This window comes from Primulina eburnea, chromosome 6 (assembly GCF_022965805.1).
Source record: "Primulina eburnea isolate SZY01 chromosome 6, ASM2296580v1, whole genome shotgun sequence".
NCBI lineage: Eukaryota > Viridiplantae > Streptophyta > Magnoliopsida > Lamiales > Gesneriaceae > Primulina > Primulina eburnea.
The window spans coordinates 20720891-20742698 of NC_133106.1; positions in this window are offsets into that span (position 1 = coordinate 20720891).

The following is a 21808-nucleotide window of genomic DNA, read 5'->3' on the forward strand; positions in this document are numbered from 1 at the left end:
TTAAAAGAATCGCAAAAGCTTTTACTGTATCGCTTACGTTATATAGGAATTCCTGCTCAAGCTGAAGCAATCGAAGAAAGAGTTGCATAAACCAACAATGGAATTGACTCTAACATCCGGCCGGAGGAAAGACTGACTACAGCATAAAGGATGGAGGGCGGTTGGGTGGGGTATATATATATATATATATATATATATATATATATATATATATATATAGGAAAGCAGATATTTGGTGGCAAGAAGTTGATATCGTCTTTGGAATTAATATTCAATATTTGGATTCAAGTTTTTGTTGAAGAAATTAAGCAGAATCGCGTAGAATTATGTTTTGTCTATTTTAATATAGAAATTCCAATTTAGTTATTCGGTAGTTTGTAAAAATAAAGTTTGATGTAGAATGGATATCAAATAATTGAACAAGATCCTATTGGGTGCTAGACGTACTTGAGTTTTTTTTAATAAGAATTCACATATATTTTAATGTGGTCACTGCTTATTTTGAAATTCAATGGCCGGAGTTTTGCCACATTACATCAGGTAAAATTCACTCAATGTAATATAGAAAAATCCGATAAAAATTTATCAGTTTTGACTTGATATTATTTGTTAACTATCAAAATGTATCAAATTCTTGATCCAATAATTTTTTTCATAAAGTTGGGCTGTTTAAACTTTTTTTGGAGCTGTTTTATTTTGTAACCCTAGTCAATTTTTTTTTTAAAAAAAGAGCCTCATGTAGTTTATTTGTTCACTACATAGGGGACTATTTTCAAAAAATAAAATAAAAATTGACCATGTTGAAAATAATATAGTTGAATATTGAAAAAATAATAATTGAATATTTGAATGTTGAAAATAAGAGTTGTAAAGTTAGAAATTTGTGTGTGATGATGTAGGTAATGATGTATTTTATTTTTTGGATTATGTGTAATGAAACTCTATAAATAGATCTCTCATTTGTGAAGAAAATCACAATTGAGTAGAGAGAAAAATATTATAAAGTGTGTAGTTTGGTAAATTTTGAGAGTTTGAGATTTTTACTTTTTACCATAAATTTTTACTTTTTCACAACATGTTATCAGCACGAAGCTCTAAAAGTCCTACATACTATTCCAAGCTCCAAACAGAAGAAAAAGGTAACAAAAGTAATAATATTTACTTTACTGTTATTTATTTATTGTGTATTTATTTAATATACAATATAATGTTATTATTAGAAATAATAAAATAAATTTTTCATAAACTTGTTATAAATCCTGGGAGGATGTTAAGACGACATCCCACACTCCCGGTAAGGGATACGACAAGTATAAAAGCCTATAAGGTTTTTAAACAAAATAAATTATGACACTCATTATAATATTATGATATGATATACATAATTATTTAAACATGTCTAATATTATATACATCATATTATTACCATAAAATTATACAAATACATACATTTATTTTTTGTACACCAACGGTCATAAACGATAACAAACGGCTAGTTTTTGCCCTATAAATATCATCTCACAAACACATTCAATCACTCCAACTTTCTCTTCTTCTCTAAAAATTATTCATCATCAAATTTTTCGAAGAAAAAAGAAGATGGCTTTCTCAAGGATATTTTTAATTATTTTGGTTATCATACTCACGAGTCTTGTATTTATCGGAGAATATCCTCCTCGTGCGTTTTCTTTATTTTTACAAATACTTGTACTTGTTGTTTATCCGTTACTTTGTATTGCAATATTTATTAACTAATAAAATGCATCGTAATTTTTTTTAGTACCACCATGTCAAATTTAACAAAGCTCGAGTTTATTGCGCTCGACATCACGGGAAAGAATTATATGCCATGGACTCTAGATGTAGAAATGCATCTTGAGTCATTGGGTCTAAGCGAGACCATTAAAGAAAATGGCATATGCACGTCACAAGAAAAGGCAAGAGCCATGATATTTTTGCGTCGACATCTCGACGATGGATTAAATGTGAATATCTGACTGAAAAAAATCCCATGGCTTTGTGGAAGGGATTAAAAGAGAGATTTGAACATATAAGGGAAGTTATACTTCCGACCACCCGGGATGAATGGAATACGTTGAGATTCCAAGACTTTAAAAAAGTCAGTGATTACAATTCGGCGATGTATAGAATAATCTCGCAATTGAAATTTTGTGGCCATGAGATTACTGAATCTGTGATGCTTGAAAAAACATTTTCCACATTTCATGAATCAAATATTACTCTACAGCAACAAGATAGAGTACGTGGATTTGCGAGATATTCTGAACTCATCGCCTGTCTTCTTGTGGCGGAAAAGAACAACGAGCTATTAATGAGAAATCATCAGTCCCGACCCACTGGATCAACAGCATTTCCCGAAGTAAATGCTGTAAATAAAAATGAATTTAAACCTCGGAACCAAAATCAAATTCAAAGACAAGATTTTGGTCGAGGTCGAGGTCGAGGTCGAGGTCGTGGACATGGACGTGGACGTGGAATTGGCCGTGGTCGTGGTCGAGGCCGTGGTTTTGAAAATAATAGAGATAGTTATTTTTATAACTCATCTCAAAAGAACGTCCCAAACCATCCACAGAAAAGGCATCATGAGAATACAAGTGTTAATGAGAATCACTCAAAAAGATATGAAAGTTCTTGTTACAGATGTGGTACTCCAGGACATTGGTCCAAAGTTTGTCGAGCCCCTGAGCACCTTTGTAAACTTTATAAAGAATCATTAAAGGGGAAAGAAAAGGAGACCAACTTCACTGAACGCAGTGACCATTTGAGTGATTCAACTCATTTTGATGCTGGTGATTTTATGAATGATTTCTCTGGAAATGATCAACATGTTGGTGGGATAGAAATGAACAATTTTGATGCTGCAGATTTTCTCAATGATTTTTCTGAAAATGAACAATATAGTGGTAGAATATAAATGTACAATAATTTGTTTTTCATGTATTCATATAATAATGTTTTATTGTATAATTATGATATGTGTTATATTTAAATATATATTGCCAGTAATTTTATTTCACTGCATATTTTTTTGAAGTTCAAATATGGAAAATGCTATGAGCAAAGCTGAAGTTTGCATACCCGATAGTGGTACAACGCACACTATCCTCCGAGATAAAAGATATTTCTTGGAACTAAAACCAACAAAAACAACGGTGAATACAATATCAGGTCCTGTAGACTTGATTAAAGGATGTGGTAAAGCACAATTTTTGTTACCTAATGGTACAAAATTTTTTTATCAATGATGCTTTATATTCACCACAATCGAAAAGAAATTTGTTGAGTTTTAATGATATATATTCCCATGGGTATGATACTCAAACAATGAATGAAGGGAATGAAAAATATATGTGTCTTATCACATATAAATCAGGAAAGAAATATGTGATTGAAAAACTACCAATGCTCCCTACTGGATTGCATTATACACATATAAGTCCCATTGAATCAAACATGGTAATTGATAATTCTTCAATATTAACCAATTGGCATGATCGATTGGGACATCCTGGTTCAACAATGATGCGAAGAATTATAGAAAATACACATGGTCATCCACTGAAAGACCAGAAGATCTTTCAGAATAATAAGTTTCAATGTAAAGCATGTTCTCTTGGAAAACTTATTATAAGACCATCACCAGTCAAAATCCAAACTGAATCACCAATGTTTCTTGAACGTATTCAGGGTGATATTTGTGGACCAATCCATCCACCATGTGGACCATTCAGATACTTTATGGTATTGATTGATGCCTCCAGCAGATGGTCACATGTATGTTTATTGTCAACTCGAAATGTTGCATTTGCAAGATTACTTGCTCAAATAATAAAATTGAGGAATCAATTTCTCGATTATACAATCAAGAAAATTAGACTTAATAATGCTGGTGAATTTACTTCCCAGACTTTCAATGATTATTGTATGTCTATGGGAATCATTGTTGAGCATCCTGTTGCTCATGTACATACACAGAATGGATTGGCTGAATCATTGATTAAACGTCTGCAAATGATTGCTAGACCAATGATTATGAAAACAAAGCTCCCTATGTCTATATGGGGACATGCAATTTTACACGCTGCTTCATTAATTCGCATCATACCAAGTGCATATCATAAATACTCCCCATTGCAGCTTGCATTTGGTAAAGAACCAGACATTTCTCATCTGAGAATTTTTGGATGTATGGTGTATGTGCCTATTGCACCACCACAACGAAAGAAAATGGGACCTCAAAGAAAGGTTGGAATTTATATCGGTTATGATAGTCCATCAATCATTCGATATCTTGAACCTCAGACAGGAGATGTGTTCACAGCACGTTTTGCTGATTGTCATTTTAATGAGGAAATCTTCCCAATGTTAGGGGGAGAACAAAAACATACCGAAAAAGAAATTACATGGTATGTATCATCATTGTTACATCTGGATCCAAGAACAAAACAATGTGAAAAAGATGTACAACAAATTGTACACTTGCAAAGAATAGCAAATCAAATACCAGATGCATTTGCAGACACAAAAGGGGTAACTAAATCATATATACATGCTGCAAATGCCCCTGCTCGAATTGAAATTCCAAAGAAACAAATGGAAGATACTCATGATGTCATTAAACGCCTGAAGCGTGGAAGGCCAGTCGGTTCCAAGGATAAAAATCCTCGAAAAAGAAAATTCATAGAGAAACATGATGATCACAAAATAGAGAATGTTGTTCCTGAAGAAACACATGATGATGAAAATGTTCTGTCAGAACCACAAACTGACGAGAATCATGAAATCTCTATCAATTACATTAATACTGGAAAAATATGGAACCGAAAAGATATAGATGAAATTGATGATATATTTTCTTATAATGTGGCAATCGACATCATAAATGACAACGAAGATCATGAACCAAAATCTTTTGGTGAATGTAAAAATCGGCATGATTGGATAAAATGGAAAGATGCCATCCAGGTTGAATTAGATTCGCTAAATAAACGTAATGTTTTTGGACCTATAGTCCTTACACCTGAAGGTGTAAAACCTGTTGGATACAAATGGGTTTTTATTCGAAAGCGAAATGAGAAAAATGAAATAGTAAGATATAAAGCTCGACTTGTTGCACAAGGTTTTTCTCAAAGGCCTGGAATTGATTATGAAGAAACGTATTCTCCTGTGATGGATACAATTACGTTTCGGTATTTGATTAGCTTGGCGGTATCTGAAAATTTAGAAATGCGTCTTATGGATGTTGTTACAGCTTACTTATATGGATCACTTGATAGTAATATATATATGAAAATCCCTGAAGGATTTAAGATGCCTGAAGCACAAAGTTCAAAACCCAGAGAATGTTATTCTGTGAAATTACAAAGATCATTATATGGGTTAAAACAATCAGGTCGAATGTGGTATAATCGACTAAGTGATCACTTGATGAAAAAGGGATATGTAAATAATTCAATATGCCCTTGTGTTTTCATTAAGAAAACAACATCCGGATGCGTAATTATTGCTGTATATGTTGATGATTTAAACATCATTGGAACGAATAAAGAAATTCAAGAAGTTGTGTCATACTTGAAGGAAGAATTTGAAATGAAGGATCTTGGAAAAACCAAGTATTGTCTGGGTTTACAAATTGAACAAAAAGAATGTGGAATGTTTGTTCACCAGACAAATTATACAGAAAAGATCCTTAAACGTTTTAATATGGATAAAGCAAATCCTTTAAGTACTCCAATGGTTGTTAGATCATTAAACATAGAAAAGGATCCATTCCGTCCATGTGAAGATGATGAAGATATTCTTGGTCCAGAAGTACCATATCTAAGTGTCATCGGTGCCCTTATGTACCTTACAAATTGTACAAGGCCTGATATATCTTTTGCCGTAAATCTGTTGGCAAGATTTAGCACATATCCAACAAAGAGACACTGGAACGGAATTAAACATATATTCCGTTATCTACGAGGAACGACAGACTTGGGACTTTTGTATTCAAAAGATGCTAATTCAAGTATGATTGGTTATGCTGATGCTGGATACTTATCTGATCCACACAAGGCACGTTCCCAAACTGGATATGTATTTACTCGTGGAGGCACTGCAATTTCTTGGCGTTCACAGAAACAAACGCTCGTAACAACTTCATCAAATCATGCCGAGATTATTGCACTACATGAAGCAAGTCGTGAATGTGTGTGGTTAAAATCAATGACCCAACATATCCAAATTTCATGCGGATTATCATTCGATGAGAAGCCTGTGATACTATATGAAGATAATGCTGCATGTGTTGCTCAAATGAAAGAAGGATACATAAAAAGCGACAGAACTAAACATATTCCTCCTAAGTTCTTCGCATTCACCAAGGAGCTTGAGAAGAATAAATGTATTGATGTTCGTCACATTCAATCAAGTGAAAACTCGTCAGATCTCTTCACAAAGGCACTTCCTACGTCAATATTCAGAAAGCACATATATAATATTGGGATGCGCAATCTACGAAATTTGTGAAGAATTGTTCATGTCAACATCAGGGGGAGTTTACGTGACTGCACTCTTTTTCCCTTACTATGGTTTTTATCCCAATGGGTTTTTCCAAGTAAGGTTTTTAACGAGGCAGTACAAAAACACGTAATGAATACATCATCGTATCATGATCATCATCACAAGGGGGAGTGTTGAAAATAATATAGTTGAATATTGAAAAAGTAATAATTGAATATTTGAATGTTGAAAATAAGAGTTGTAAAGTTAGAAATTTGTGTGTGATGATGTAGGTAATGATGTATTTTATTTTTTGGATTATGTGTAATGAAACTCTATAAATAGATCTCTCATTTGTGAAGAAAATCACAATTGAGTAGAGAGAAAAATATTATAAAGTGTGTAGTTTGGTAAATTTTGAGAGTTTGAGATTTTTACTTTTTACCATAAATTTTTACTTTTTCACAACAGACCAAATCTATTTCCCTAAATATCCTTTTTTTTTGTTGTTCAGAGAAACACTTGAAAAGTAAGAATAATGTCCTGGTGGAATCTTGTAAGCTTTTATCCATGTTAAATGAAATAGTTTTGCCGGAACCGTTTATCTCACTTGCTTTGCGGATGTTTGGATATATATCTTTATTTGAACCCAATATCTAAATCACTTGTGCCAAAAGTTCTAGGTCAACTGTGTCGGAAAAATGTTAAAACGTGTATTATATGGATGTTAAATGTGTAGTAAATGGATGAGTTTGCAAAGTGGTGGTTGGCTACTTGTGCTACGGAAGTTTCGGATAGAAATTCAAAAAACGCGTTTTATACACGTCTTAACACGGACAATTGGCTATGTAAATCGAGCTCGCTTCTCTCATTCTGAAATCATCCCTTCATCTAGTTTTATCTCATCTTATAGCCTTTGAGTGCTTAGTTCTATAATATTTGTGAGGTGTTATGTTCTCCTGTATTAAGAGATTGTGTGTTCTCTTTGGAAAGACAGTGAGAGGATTGTACACCATAAAATATTATAGTGGAAATTCATTTCATTTTACCCGTGATTTTTACCTTAATAATTTTTAGGAAGTTTTCACGTAAATCTCGATGTCCAATTTATTCTTTATTTTCATATTAACTATCTCAAATTATTGTACGTGAGACAAGCAAGCTAAGACCATGTAATCAATAGTTTGTACATTAACAACTATTTCTTGAAAATATCTTTGCTCTAAATATTTTAACGTCACATCGATAGCAAAATATTAAGGTCTGCATTGGCAAACAGTCCTTGATCCACAATGTTACTTTCGAAATGGATTAAGTTAATGTATCATGAATTATAAATTATGGAAGTTAACATAAATTGAAGCATATTTTAATCTTTTCACGACATGGCATATTTATGAAAATTCATCTTTCTCAAGCATATAAATAGAAATAATATTTTTAACTAAATATGGAACATATAAAACATCTTTAAAAAATAACTTAAAGTTATTGTTTAATATTAAATAAACGTCTCATATGGCCCTTACAGCAACTCTTGCTTCATTCCTATCTTGAGAAAGATTTCTGTAACGCCCCAAATTCGACGACTGTCCTCACTGTATCAAGACGAGTCTTTCCAGCGTGCTTATGTCCTCACTCACACGCACCCTGAGAAACTTCCCAGGAGGTCACCCATCCCAAAATTACCCCAAGTCAAGCACGCTTAACTTTGAAGTTCTTATGTGATGAGCTACCAAAAAGAAGATGCACCTTCGTGATACGAGTAGTACCAATAAAATCTTTTAAGCCCTTTTCAACTGTACAGTCCATTACATTGAACAGTCTCGGAATCCCTCTCCTTCCGGTGTAAGAACGGAACGGTTCATTCATGTTCCCTCCACCTAGAAGCCTGCCAGGAGCCGCTCATTGTCCGTGCCACCTCATGGCACCGGCGATCACCCCCCGCCCTCTTCGGCCCCGGGCCTCACATGCCCACCAGCTTCCGCTTGGTTCGTCCCCGAACCACACCGTACTCGGAGAGGTCGGCTCTGATACCACTTGTAACGGCCCAGATTTGACGACTGTCCTCACTGTACCAAGACGTGTCTTTCCAGCGTGCTTATGTCCTCACTCACACGCACCCTGGGAAACTTCCCAGGAGGTGACCCATCCCAAAATTGCCTCAAGTCAAGCACGCTTAACTTTGAAGTTCTTATGTGACGAGCTACCGAAAAGAAGATGCACCTTCTTGATATGAGTAGTACCAATCAAATCTTTTAAGCACTCCTCAACTGTACAGTCCATTACATTGAACAGTCTCGGAATCCCTCTCCTTCCGGTGTAAGAACAGAACAGTTCATTCATGTTCCCTCCACCTAGAAGCCTGTCAGGAGCCGCTCATTGTCCGTGCCACCTCATGGCACCGGCGATCACCCCCCGCCCTCTTCGGTCCCGGGCCTCACAATTTCACCTTCCCTTAGCCTTCTACTTCTTGTTATCACTTGTAAATTATTGCATAGATAAGATCCACATATAATATCTAATACTCGAGAAGTTGAATTAATTGAGACATTTATTTCAATATAAAACATACATATACTAGAACCCTTATGGACAAGATATTTTTTCAATTGTGCTTCTAATGTCCATGCTTCTTGTAGTGGAAGCAAACATCTTCTAATTTATCGAGATTTATGGGCTCTTTAGAAGTGTTTATAGACTGCTTCTTACTTGGTTTGTTTTTCTATGAAAGAGCAGAACATTTCTTCCCTATTCCTTTTAGCTTTTCTTTGCCCCAGAAGAAGAGCCAACTAGGAAAACATGTTTTTCTTTTTTTATCGTGGCTTCATATCTTGTACGTGTCACGCCCGAGACCGGGGTTAGTCGACACCGACGTTATTCAACAATCACAAAATTGCTAAACAACAAATCTCGTAGTACAGTATAAACCAAAACCATTTTATATCATAAAAATGAAATCGTCATTACAATAATAACTCTGAAACGATAAAAATCCGCGGAAGCGTTTATAACTTGAATTAAAAACTCACGAGAACATATTCTAAATTAAAATTCTTCGTGTGCTCACATCAGTCCAAAAACTGATGTCTGATTCTTCTTTTTCTATTTCTTCTTCTGATTTATCTGGGTAGGGTAGAGTAATGTGTGAGTATTTAGAAAATACTCAGCAAATGGGGGTCGTTCGAGCACAATATAAATTTATTTACATAATTTTCGAAAATGACACATAAACATATCATGATTTCCATAACATATCATCATATTCATATCATAACAGCACTGCGATTCTTCCACCTTCTATGGTTTACTCATATCAGTCCCTAATTTTTAATCCTCTAAGGGGACGATGCCATAAAACGGTTATATCCCACTGTGAATGGCCATATGTTGGGATTCCCACCCATTTTCAATGAATCCTCATAGTGCAAACACGTTAACATACCAAAATCACACAAAAAATAACGTAGAGACAGAATGGCGGTGCTCGACCGAATTTTTCGAAAACAAGAAAACACATAACCAAAATTAAGGATTTAAAACAAGCCCACTTACCTTTGATCTTGCTGGAAAAACATGAAAGAAAGGGGGTTTTCTTGCACTGGAATTTTCGAAATTCCTACTTTGGTGGCTGGACTACAACAGCGCTTCGCTACTCGGCACAGGGAGACTAGGGAGAAAGAAACTCAAAAATATGCTGAGTTTTGAGGTGTGAATTTTGAGGTACAGGGCCCTCCTATTTATAGGGGTTAGCTGCTGATCGAGTGATATCGCATGTTTGAACTCTGAATCGAATCTTTATCTAGAATCGTGATCTATTCGTGATTTTGGGCGATAACCGAAATCTAAATCTTTCATTCCAAAGAATTTCGAAATTATATAATATAAACACTATTGAATTCGAATTCTAGGGAATCGCATTATCCTTTCTTGATTTTTATCCCGGTATTTCAATATCATCTCAAATCTTATATCTTTATCTGCTTATCATTTCGAACATATATACACGATAAAATTATCCACTCAACCTTTAGAAAATCTTGCAAATCTTACATCTTAAAATGAGATAGACACCCGAAGATTCGCGAAAATCCTAGTATTCTAAAATTACCAAATATTATCATGATTAAACCAAATCTTGGATTTTACATCTCTCCCTCCCTCCTTATGGGAAGTTTCGTCCTCAAAACTGGGGTTGTTGATAAGTGCAATTTATTGTACTTTTATTACTTGTTTTAACTTAGAATTTTGTGATTCTTGAGTAGGTTTTATTTGATTTGTTTTTGTTTTTGTTATTGTAGTTTGGAAGCTTAGAAATGAGAGTTTGGAGTGGTATAGTGATGAATTAGAAGGTGCAAGGGACAAAGTTTGACGAAGCAGGACTGCACCCGCACTCCCTAACATGACCGCACCTGCGCTACATGCCGAAGCATGACCGCACCCGCGGTCATGATAGGACCGCACCCGCGGTCTAACACGCCGAACAGGAGGAATTCTGCCGAACAGACACCGCACCCGCGGTCCTTCCATTGCCGCAACCGCGGTCGTGCACCAACATCATTCCGGAAATTGTGAAACTTTGTGGACTTTGAATAAAAATAGAGAAAAATGGTGTGCTACGGGGGGAATCTTGTCTAGACTATAAAAAGATCTCTTTTTCATCATCTAGGTCATATTGAGGAGCAAGGAAAAGAGTGGAGGCTACAAGGAAAGGATTGAAGATCAAGCTCATCTTCTTCAACAAGTTCTTGCTCACTTTTGGACAAAAACTTCATACACTCCAAAACTCTTGTTCTAAGTTCTTCTTTCTTTATTTTTACTTTTATTTGATATGTCTTGTTTAAGATTTATGTGTTGTTGTGTTATTTGTATTATTATGAACTAAATCTTAATTCTAGAGGAATGATGGAACAAAACTAGAAACCATGTGTTGAGATTTATGATTTATGCTATATAAGTTTCCTTTCTTGTTCATTTGTATTTTTCCTATCTTAATGCTTTCATTTTACTGGCCATATCTTGAATGATTTGTATGTTTATAAATTATCACTTGGAAAAGGAAATTTATAAACAAGAAAGGGAAAAATATATTGATAGTATTTATATAGTTCGGGAGGACATCTATTGCTATTAAAGCCATTAAAAGAAGTTAGTGCTTATTGTGTTATTTAATTTTAGATTGTTGACAGGGTTGTTACAATCTTTTGTTAGATAATTAGTATCTACGTAGCACTCGGGAGAGGGAGTAGATAATTATAGAATTCTTGGTTAATGAATAAGAAGGACATTTATAATATAGCTACACAAAATAGCACATGGTGGATAGTTGCGTGAAATCGGACCTCTAGATCTTTTATTCCATTGTTCAACTCTGTTTGGTACTACAAGTAAATTTATTTTCAATTCAGTTATTGATACGAACAAATCTGTCAGTTGATTATTCTAAATAAAGTCGAGACTAATTTAATTACAAGCATTAATATAAATTTAGAAATACATTCCTCGTGGGATCGACACTTGTACTCAAAAATTACATTTTATTATAACTTGACGTCGTGCACTTGCGAGCAATCAAGAAAACACGCAACAAGTTTTTGGCGCCGTTGCCGGGGAATGTCAAATTTGAATTTATATTAGTATTGTTACCAATTAGTCTAGATTTTAATTTAGAGCTGGTTTTATTGTACAACATTGAACATTGATTTGTTTATTGTCTTTGTTTGACAGTGCATGCGAAGATCGCAAAATCTTGACTTGCTTATCTTTGATCCTGAGATCGAAAGAACCGCAAGAAGATTAAGAAAGGCAAGAAGAGAAGAAATTAGAGCAATGGCTGAAAACAGAGATAATGAAAATTCTCCCCCTGCAATACCCATCAGAGATCATTTTAGGCCGGTACTGAATGCTCATTATTCGGGCATAGCACGAGGAACTATTAATGCAAATAACTTTGAGCTCAAGCCTGCATTGATAAACATGGTTCAACAGAATCAGTTTGGAGGAGCCGCCACTGCAGATCCTAATTTACATCTCAGAACATTCCTTGAAATTACTGACACAGTAAAAATAAATGGTGTTTCTGATGATATAATTCGATTGCGTTTGTTTCCTTTTTCTCTTAGGGATCAAGCAAGAGGATGGCTCCAATCGCTTCCTTTGGGGAGTATTACTACATGGCAGGATTTAGCAACCAAGTTTCTTGCAAAATATTTCCCACCTGCAAAGTCTGCACAGTTGAAAATTGAGATCAGTACTTTTAGGCAGACTGATTTTGAGCAACTATATGAGGCATGGGAACGATATAAAGAGTTGTTGAGGAGATGTCCAAACCATGGTTTTGAAGATTGGGTACAGATTGAATTATTTTACAATGGTTTGAATGGACAAACAATAGGCACTGTTGATGCAGTAGCTGGTGGCACAATATTTGCCAAATCACCCGATCAAGCATATGACTTGCTTGAACAGATGACCATTAACAGTTATCAGTGGCCGTGTGAAAGGTCAGGAGTAAAGAAACAAGCTGGAATTTATTCCATAGATCCTATTACATCACTCACCTCTCAAGTTTCAGCTTTAACAACTCAAATTGCAGCAATGAATAAAGCTAGTACATCAGAGGTTGAAAATGCATCTGTTGTTACTGAAAAACCATATATTCCTGATGAGGCTCATTATATCAACAATAGGAATTTTGGTGGTTATGGAGGATATCGAGGTAACCCTCCCCCTAACACTTATCATCCTGGTTTGAGAAATCACGAAAATTTTTCATATGCTAATAATAAGAATGTGTTGAATCCTCTACCGGGGTTCAATGCATCAAAGGGGGAAGGAAAACCTTCACTTAAGGATCTTGTTGGAACATTTGTTGTTGAACCGAGTAAAAGGATGGCTAGGACTGAATCTCGTCTTGATGGCATGGAAACTCACATGGGAAATATGGGAGCCACAATGAAATCATTGGAGACACAGATTGGTCAGTTGGCTAATGAATTGAAAGATCAAAATAAAGGTCAATTCCCAAGTAACACTGAAGTGAATCCAAAGGAGAAATGCAAAGCTGTAACTTTGAGAAGTGGAAGAGAACTTGAGGGTAAAAATTCCAATGAGAAGGATGAGAAAGAGATGACTGTTGAAGAAGTTGAAACTGAGGGATCCAAAGTTGAAGTTGAAGTCGAACAACCTCCTGTATTCAAGCCAATTCTTCCATATCCACAGAGGTTTAAAAAGAAGAAATTGGATGAGAAATTTGCCAAATTTTTGGAAATTTTCAAGAAGATTCACGTCAACATTCCATTTGCTGATGCTTTAGAGCAAATGTCAAACTATGCAAAGTTCATCAAAGATGTGATGTCAAAGAAGAGGAAGTTGCATGAGTTTGAGACAGTGAAGTTGACAGAAGAGTGTAGCGCCATACTCCAAAGAAAACTACCACAGAAACTCAAAGATCCAGGAAGTTTTACTATTCCTTGTGTTATTGGTGGTTCTAGAATAAATAAAGCTTTATGTGATTTAGGTGCCAGTATTAATTTAATGCCTTTTTCTATTTACAGGACTTTAGAGCTTGGCGAGGTGAAGCCTAGCACTATTACCCTGCAGCTGGCGGACAGATCACTTACATATCCACGGGGTATAGTGGAGGATGTTCTGGTAAAGGTAGACAAATTTATATTTCCTGCTGATTTTGTCATTCTAGATATGGAAGAAGATCAGGACACTCCGCTTATCTTTGGAAGGCCATTCTTGGCCACCGGAAAAGCTTTGATTGATGTGCACAAGGGCGAGCTCACATTGAGAGTAGGTGGAGAAGAAGTCATGTTCAACATCTACAACACAATCAAAGAACCAAATGAGGTAAGTACTTGTAATAGTATTGATGTAACTGATTCATGTGTATCTCATGTTGGTGCAGGTAGGTTGACGAAAGATTCCTTGGAGAGATGCTTGTTGGAATCCGCGTCTATACTGGATGAAGATGATTGGGACGTGCAAGAGGAGTTACTTGCTCTCGATACAGTGCCTAAAGAAAAGATTGATGTGCATCATGTAGAGCTACTTGAAGATGCAAGTATAGAGGTACCAAAAGTATCCCCTGAATTGAAGGAACTTCCAAGTCACCTTTGTTATGCATTTTTAGGTGAAAATTCAACATATCCGGTAATCATCTCTTCTTTACTTACTTGTACTGAAAAAGAGAAATTGTTGAGGGTGTTGAGGGTGTTTAAATCTGCTTTAGGATGGACAATTGCTGATATAAAGGGGATTAGCCCTACAGTTTGTATGCATAAAATCTTGATGCAGGAATCATATTCACCCTATGTTGATCATCAGAGAAGACTTAATCCAGCAATGAAAGAAGTTGTGAGGGCTGAGGTATTAAAATTGCTAAATGCTGGTGTTATTTATGCTATATCTGATAGCTCGTGGGTTTCACCAGTACAAGTAGTGCCTAAGAAGGGAGGAATAACTGTAGTGAGAAATGATAACAATGAATTGATTTCAACTCGTCCAGTGACTGGTTGGCGAGTATGCATAGACTACAGGAAACTGAATGATGCGACTAGGAAAGATCATTTTCCTCTTCCCTTTATTGACAAAATGCTTGATAGAGTTGGTGGTTATCATAATTATTGCTTTCTAGATGGTTATTCAGGTTACAATCAGATTGTCATAGCACCGGAGGATCAGGAGAAGACTACCTTCACTTGCCCTTACGGTACATTTGCTTTCAGGAGAATGCCATTTGGACTGTGCAATGCACCTGCTACGTTTCAGAGGTGTATGATGGCCATATTTTCTGACATGGTTGAGGAAATAATGGAGGTTTCTATGGATGATATCTCTGTGTTCGGTTCATCTTTTGATCACTGTTTGCAAAATTTAATGCTTGTTTTGCAGAGATGTCAGGCGAAGAATTTAGTTTTGAATTGGGAGAAATGTCACTTCATGTTTCCAGAAGGTATTGTGCTTGGGCATTAAATTTCGGCTAAAGGGATAGAAGTTGACAGAGCCAAAGTTGTGGCAATTGAAAATCTTCCACCACCGAAGAATGTGAAAGGGATCAGAAGTTTCTTGGGACATGCCGGGTTTTATCGTCGTTATATCAAAGATTTCTCTAAAATTACTAGACCTTTATGTAATTTTTTAGAGAAAGATTCAACATTTATTTTTGACGATGATTGCTTGCAGGCATTTAATATGATCAAGAAAGCACTGATTTCTGCTCCCATTATGATAGTGCTTGATTGGAAGGAGCCATTTGAGCTCATGTGCGATGCTAGTGACTATGCTGTGGGAGCAGCATTGGGACAGAGGCGAGACAAGATGTTCAAGGCTATCTACTATGCAAGTCGTACACTTAATGCAGCCCAACAGAACTATACAACTACTGAAAAAGAGATGCTAGCAGTGGTGTTTGCATTTGACAAGTTCAGAACATATCTCATAGGCACCAAGGTAACCGTTTTTACTGATCATGCAGCTCTTCGCTATTTGTTTGCCAAAAAGGATGCCAAGCCCAGGTTGATACGATGGATACTTTTACTTCAAGAATTTGATTTTGAATTCAAAGACAAGAAAGGTTGTGAGAGCCAGGTGGCAAGAACTGATGGTGAAGTCATTAATGAGTCGTTCCCAGACGAACAGCTATTTGAGGTAAATTCTAAACTCCCTTGGTTTGCCGATATAGCTAACTTTTTGTCTTGTGGTACTTTTCCTCCAGATCTGAATCATCACCAGAAAAAGAAGTTCTTCCATGATATCAAATTTTTCATCTGGGATGATCCTTGTGTGTATAAGAGATGTGCTGACCAAGTGATTAGGAGATGTGTTGATGGAGAATATGCACACAAAATTCTGGAACAATGTCATTCATCGTTAATGGTGGACATTTTGGAGCTACACGAACAACAGCTAAGGTATTGCAATCAGGTTTTTTCTGGCCTACTTTGTTTAAGGATAGCTATACCTTAGTGAAATCATGTGATAAGTGTCAAAGGTTAGGAAACATTTCGAGGCGTCACGAAATGCCACTGACAAATATTTTGGAAGTGGAAATTTTTGATGTCTGGGGCATAGATTTCATGGGACCTTTTCCCCCTTCTTTTGGTCAATATTACATATTATTAGCTGTGGATTATGTTTCGAAATGGGTGGAAGCAATCGCCACCAGTACTAACGATGCTCATGTTGTAGTTAAATTTGTGCACAAGAACATTTTCACCAGGTTTGGAACACCGAGAGACATCATAAGTGACGAAGGTACGCATTTTTGCAATAGAATTTTCAACTCACTGATGGCTAAATACAATGTGAAGCACAGAGTGGCACTAGCATATCATCCTCAGTCGAATGGACAAGCTGAAATATCCAACCGGGAAATCAAACAAATATTAGAAAAGACTGTCAATACAAACCGGAAGGATTGGGCTATAAAATTGGATGATGCACTGTGGGCTTATAGGACAGCGTTCAAGACGCCAATAGGGATGTCTCCCTATAGGTTGGTTTTTGGTAAAGCCTGTCACTTGCCACTGGAATTGGAGCATCGAGCATTCTGGGAAGTTAAGAAGTTGAACTTTGACTTGAAAGCAGCTGGTGATGAAAGAAAACTACAGTTAACTGAAATGGAGGAGTTCCACAATGAAGCCTACGAAAATGCCAAGATTTATAAAGAACAGACCAAAAAGTGGCACGATAAGCTCATTGTACGAAAGGAAATAAAACCAGGACAACAAGTACTCTTGTTCAATTCCCGTCTAAAGTTGTTTCCTGGTAAGTTGAAATCGCGTTGGTCAGGTCCATTTTTGGTGGAGACAGTGTACCCTCATGGAGCGATTGAGCTAAAATGCAGTGATGGGAGGACTTTCAAGGTGAACGGGCAAAGAGTTAAGCCATACTATGGAAATGAAGTAAGGCACCTTGACAACATTCCTTTGGGCGGATCAACTTAATATAAACTGATGGTAGTCAGGCTGATGACGTTAAACCAAGCGCTTATTGGGAGGCAACCCAAATTTTTTGTTTCTTGTTTGCATTGTTGATTTCGGTTTTGAATTAATTTTTTTATCATGTTATTTTTGGTTGTATATTTTTAATATAGTGTGTGCTTAAATCTTCCCAAATTTAATGAATCCCAATTGTTTTCTTTTCAGGACTGAAAATTTGAGAAGAAAATATTTTGACGAAACAGGAGTGCCCCTGCAGTCTCATGTGCACTGCACCCGTGCTTGAGGTGCATTCAAAATACAAAAAAATTCGAAGCAGGAGTGCACCCGCAGTACAAAGATACCGCCCCCGCGCTAGGTGTGCCGAAGCACTACCGCACCCGCGGTGCTAACAATACCGCACCCGCGGTCTTGCAGTGTCGAACAAATGCATGAAATGTCGAGAGATCACCGCACCCGCGGTAACCATCACACCGCAGCCGCGCTAAAGCCCCGAAGAAGCACCGCGCCCGCGGTCTTAAGTATACCGCACCCGCGGTCGTGCAAAGCAGGATTATCAAACACAGCCGAAACCATACCGCACCCGCGGTCTCCCAAATACCGCACCCGCGGTCGCCCTTTTTAAAGACTGAATCGGACATTCAACACACACAACCGAAGAACACACTCAAGAACACCCATCTCCATTTCGAAATCCCTACAGAAGAACACCATTTTCCCACTAAATTTTTTTATTCCTTCAACAAATTCACAACTACAACCTATATAGCTTCACTCATTCCATCAAATATCACATTCCTTTCCACCAAATTCAACATCCAACCTAGGGTTGAAAAGGGGCTCGAAAATTTCTTGAAGAATTTGAACAAAACTTTGTTTTTGTTCTTTAAGAAACAATTCAACACACCCAAGGTGAGCAAATTCATTGCAAATTTGTTGATATATTCGAAAATTGTTGGAGTTAGTTGCTATGGAAGGAAAATTCATTTGGTGAAGCACATTCTTGATTTTGGGGATATTGTTGCTTGATTGTTGTGTACATTGTTGAGGTGTGGATATTGTGAATATTAGTTTGGGGGAGTGCAATAATACTTGAATTTTGAGAATTGGGTTGAAGTAAAGTTGGTGTTTGAAAGGTGTTCAACACAATTCCTCCACGAAGAAAACAATCTAAGGGTGCATCAACCTCATCAACTGTGAATTACGATGCAAGTCGGTTTTATGATGAGAAGGCGGAGGAGCAATATGGCAAGATTTTGAATAGAAGCATTATAAAAGAAAGGGGATTTGATCTTAGTGCCCCTCATACTGGAATTGGACAAATGCTTAGGGCTCGGCAGTGGGAAGAATTTGGCAGGTAGCCACAAGATGCTGTCATTTCATTGGTGAGAGAGTTCTATGCTAACCTCAAGGTTAGGTATGATCGGTTGACGGTGTTTGTGCGAGGAAAATGGGTAGCATTTGATGCACATACGATTAACACGTTATATGGTATCCCTGCAATCATGCACGACGAATATGAAAAATACAGGAACGAGCATGTTGATTATAACAGTATTCTTCAAACAATTTGCTAACAGGGAGCAGAATGGAGAATGAGGGACGATGTGCACTTGAGCCTAGCAAAGTCTGATCTGAAGACTGTTGCGAAAATTGGTATTCATTCATTTCTGCAAGGATCAAGCCTACCGAACACACCACTACCGTAATCAAGGAGAGGGCTATCCTCACATTTTGCATTATGACAGGGAAGACAATTGATTTAGGTCAATTGCTTCAGCATTCGATACTTGATTATGCAAGAGGTAACTCTCCGAGTGGACTTCTCCACCCCTCTCTCATCACTGTTTTATGCCAACATGCGGGAGTGACTTGGGCAGCGAACGAAGAATTTTTGAAGCCAAAGAATGAAATTTTGGTTATTCAACCATTTGTGGGAGTCAGAGGTGATCAAGCTGCAGCACGTAGAGCTGAAAGGGAATTCAATAGGAGAGCTGCGGAGAGACGTGCCCAAGCCCAGGCTCAAGAACCACCACCGCAACACAGGCAGAGGAGAGATAGATTGACTCAGTTGGAAGAGGATATGCGAGTTCAACGCCAAGAGATGGATGCTTTTCGGTATAGGACCGATACATTCATGGGGTATATGATGGATTTCACATCGGTCTTGGCTCATCAATTTCCATCTGCTTCCACTTCTGGTCATCCATTTCCACCTCCTCCACAGTGGCCACCCGTTTACCACCCGCCGGAGTTCCAACCACCCCACGACGACGAAGATGAGGATGATGGTAATGACCACTGACGGTCGTTGCCCAGTGTATGTGTATTCTCCTATTTATCATGTTTATTTACATCGAGGACCATACACATGTTTAAGTTTGTGGGAGATTTGGTTTAGTTTATTTTATTTTATTTTTGTGTTATTTTATTTGGTGTGTTTATTTTTCTTTTTGTGTGATAATTTTTGGGTTATTTTGTGTGTTTGTAGTATTTTAGTCATGAAATTTTTTATTTCGAATTGGCCAATGATGAAAATATTTTTTTTGAATTGAAAAGAAAGGTCATGCAATATATTCATGTTAATCGATCAATTTGAAAAATTTAGAGAATAATCATGAGAATTGGTAAGTTTGAGACTTATAATTTCTATAAAACTTTGTGATTTTCATTGGATATTGAAATAAATTTTTTGCAAACACATAAATGATTGAGGCAATCTTTGATTTTATTTGGACCATTTATATTGTTCATAAACATTCATTTGAAGCCCTTTTGAGCATATATGAACAAAGAATTGTGTTTTTGAAATTCCTTGGAAGCCAAGCACTTTTCTTTTTTTGAATATATATGTATTTGGTTGATGCATTGAAACACCATTTTCACGATGATTAGATTCTACTCTGTGTTGGTGAATTGAGATTTTGTCTAGAATTATCCAAACATCATTCGAGACGAAATACGGACAACTTATGATTTAGGAATGATTTAGGTGATTTTTGGATCGATTGAGCCTTTCAAGCTACCAAATAAAATTAATTTATCATTTGTCACCTCTTTGAACTTATATGAATTTGAATGGCACACGTAAATATGTGTAAAAGAACCCCATTCAATATTTTTTTCAAGTATCCCACAATTACCTACCTTTTGAATATCTTATACAATTATTTCCTACCTTCTCAAGGGAGTAAGAATTCAAAAGATTAAAGAAAGTGATATTCTCCTACAAAAAAATGAATGATGTTACATTGATGAAGTTGGAGAAAAATGGGAGAAAAAGAAATGAAAAGAAATGTAAAAGAATTGGAGATCAAAAGAAATAGTGGAGTTTGCAAAAGAGATGAAATTCAATTTACTCCCTTATTTGAACTTCTAATCTTTATTTGTAGCCATGAACCAAGGCCTAACATTACAACCATTGAAAATCCTATTAACCTAGTCATAGTTGTCCAATATACTAGTGGAGAGTGATTGGGAGGATCTAGCCTATGGACAAGTGATAAACACTTTCATTGAGTAAGAATCTTGATCAATTTTACACACACCTCATTGCATCAAATATTTATTGGGTATCCCTTTCTTGAATGAATATTGCTTTGAACCCAATCTTTACCGAAAAAGACCTTGTGATATGTGTTTGTAAAAATTTGAAATCAATTGAGAATGATTTGAAACATGGTTGAAGAGATTTGAAGTTAGAGAATTAACCGATCACATGATTTTATCCGGATGAACAAGTGGTTGAATTGATTTGAATTGTAAATGCATGAAGGGTTTTAAATTTATATTGAGGCCAAGTTCTTTAAAATATTTCATGACTTGTTTGTTCTTGTTGTTTTGTTTTGCTCGGGACTAGCAAAATCTTAAGTTTGGGGGAGTTTGATAAGTGAAATTTATTGTACTTTTATTACTTGTTTTAACTTAGAATTTTGTGATTCTTGAGCAGGTTTTATTTGATTTTTTGTTGTTTTTGTTATTGTAGTTTGGAAGCTTAGAAATGAGAGTTTGGAGTGGTATAGTGATGAATTAAAAGGTGCAAGGGACAAAGTTTGACGAAGCAGGACTGCACCCGCACTCCCTGACATGACCGCACCTGCGCTACATGCCGAAGCATGACCGCACCCGCGGTCATGCTAGGACCGTACCCGCGGTCTCACACGCCGAACAGGAGGAATTCTGCCGAACAGACACCGCACCCGCGGTCCTTCCATTGCCGCAACCACGGTCGTGCACCAACATCATTCCGGAAATTGTGAAACTTTGTGGACTTTGAATAAAAGTAGAGAAAAATGGTGTGCTACGGGGGGAATCTTGTCTAGAGTATAAAAAGATCTCTTTTTCATCATCTAGGT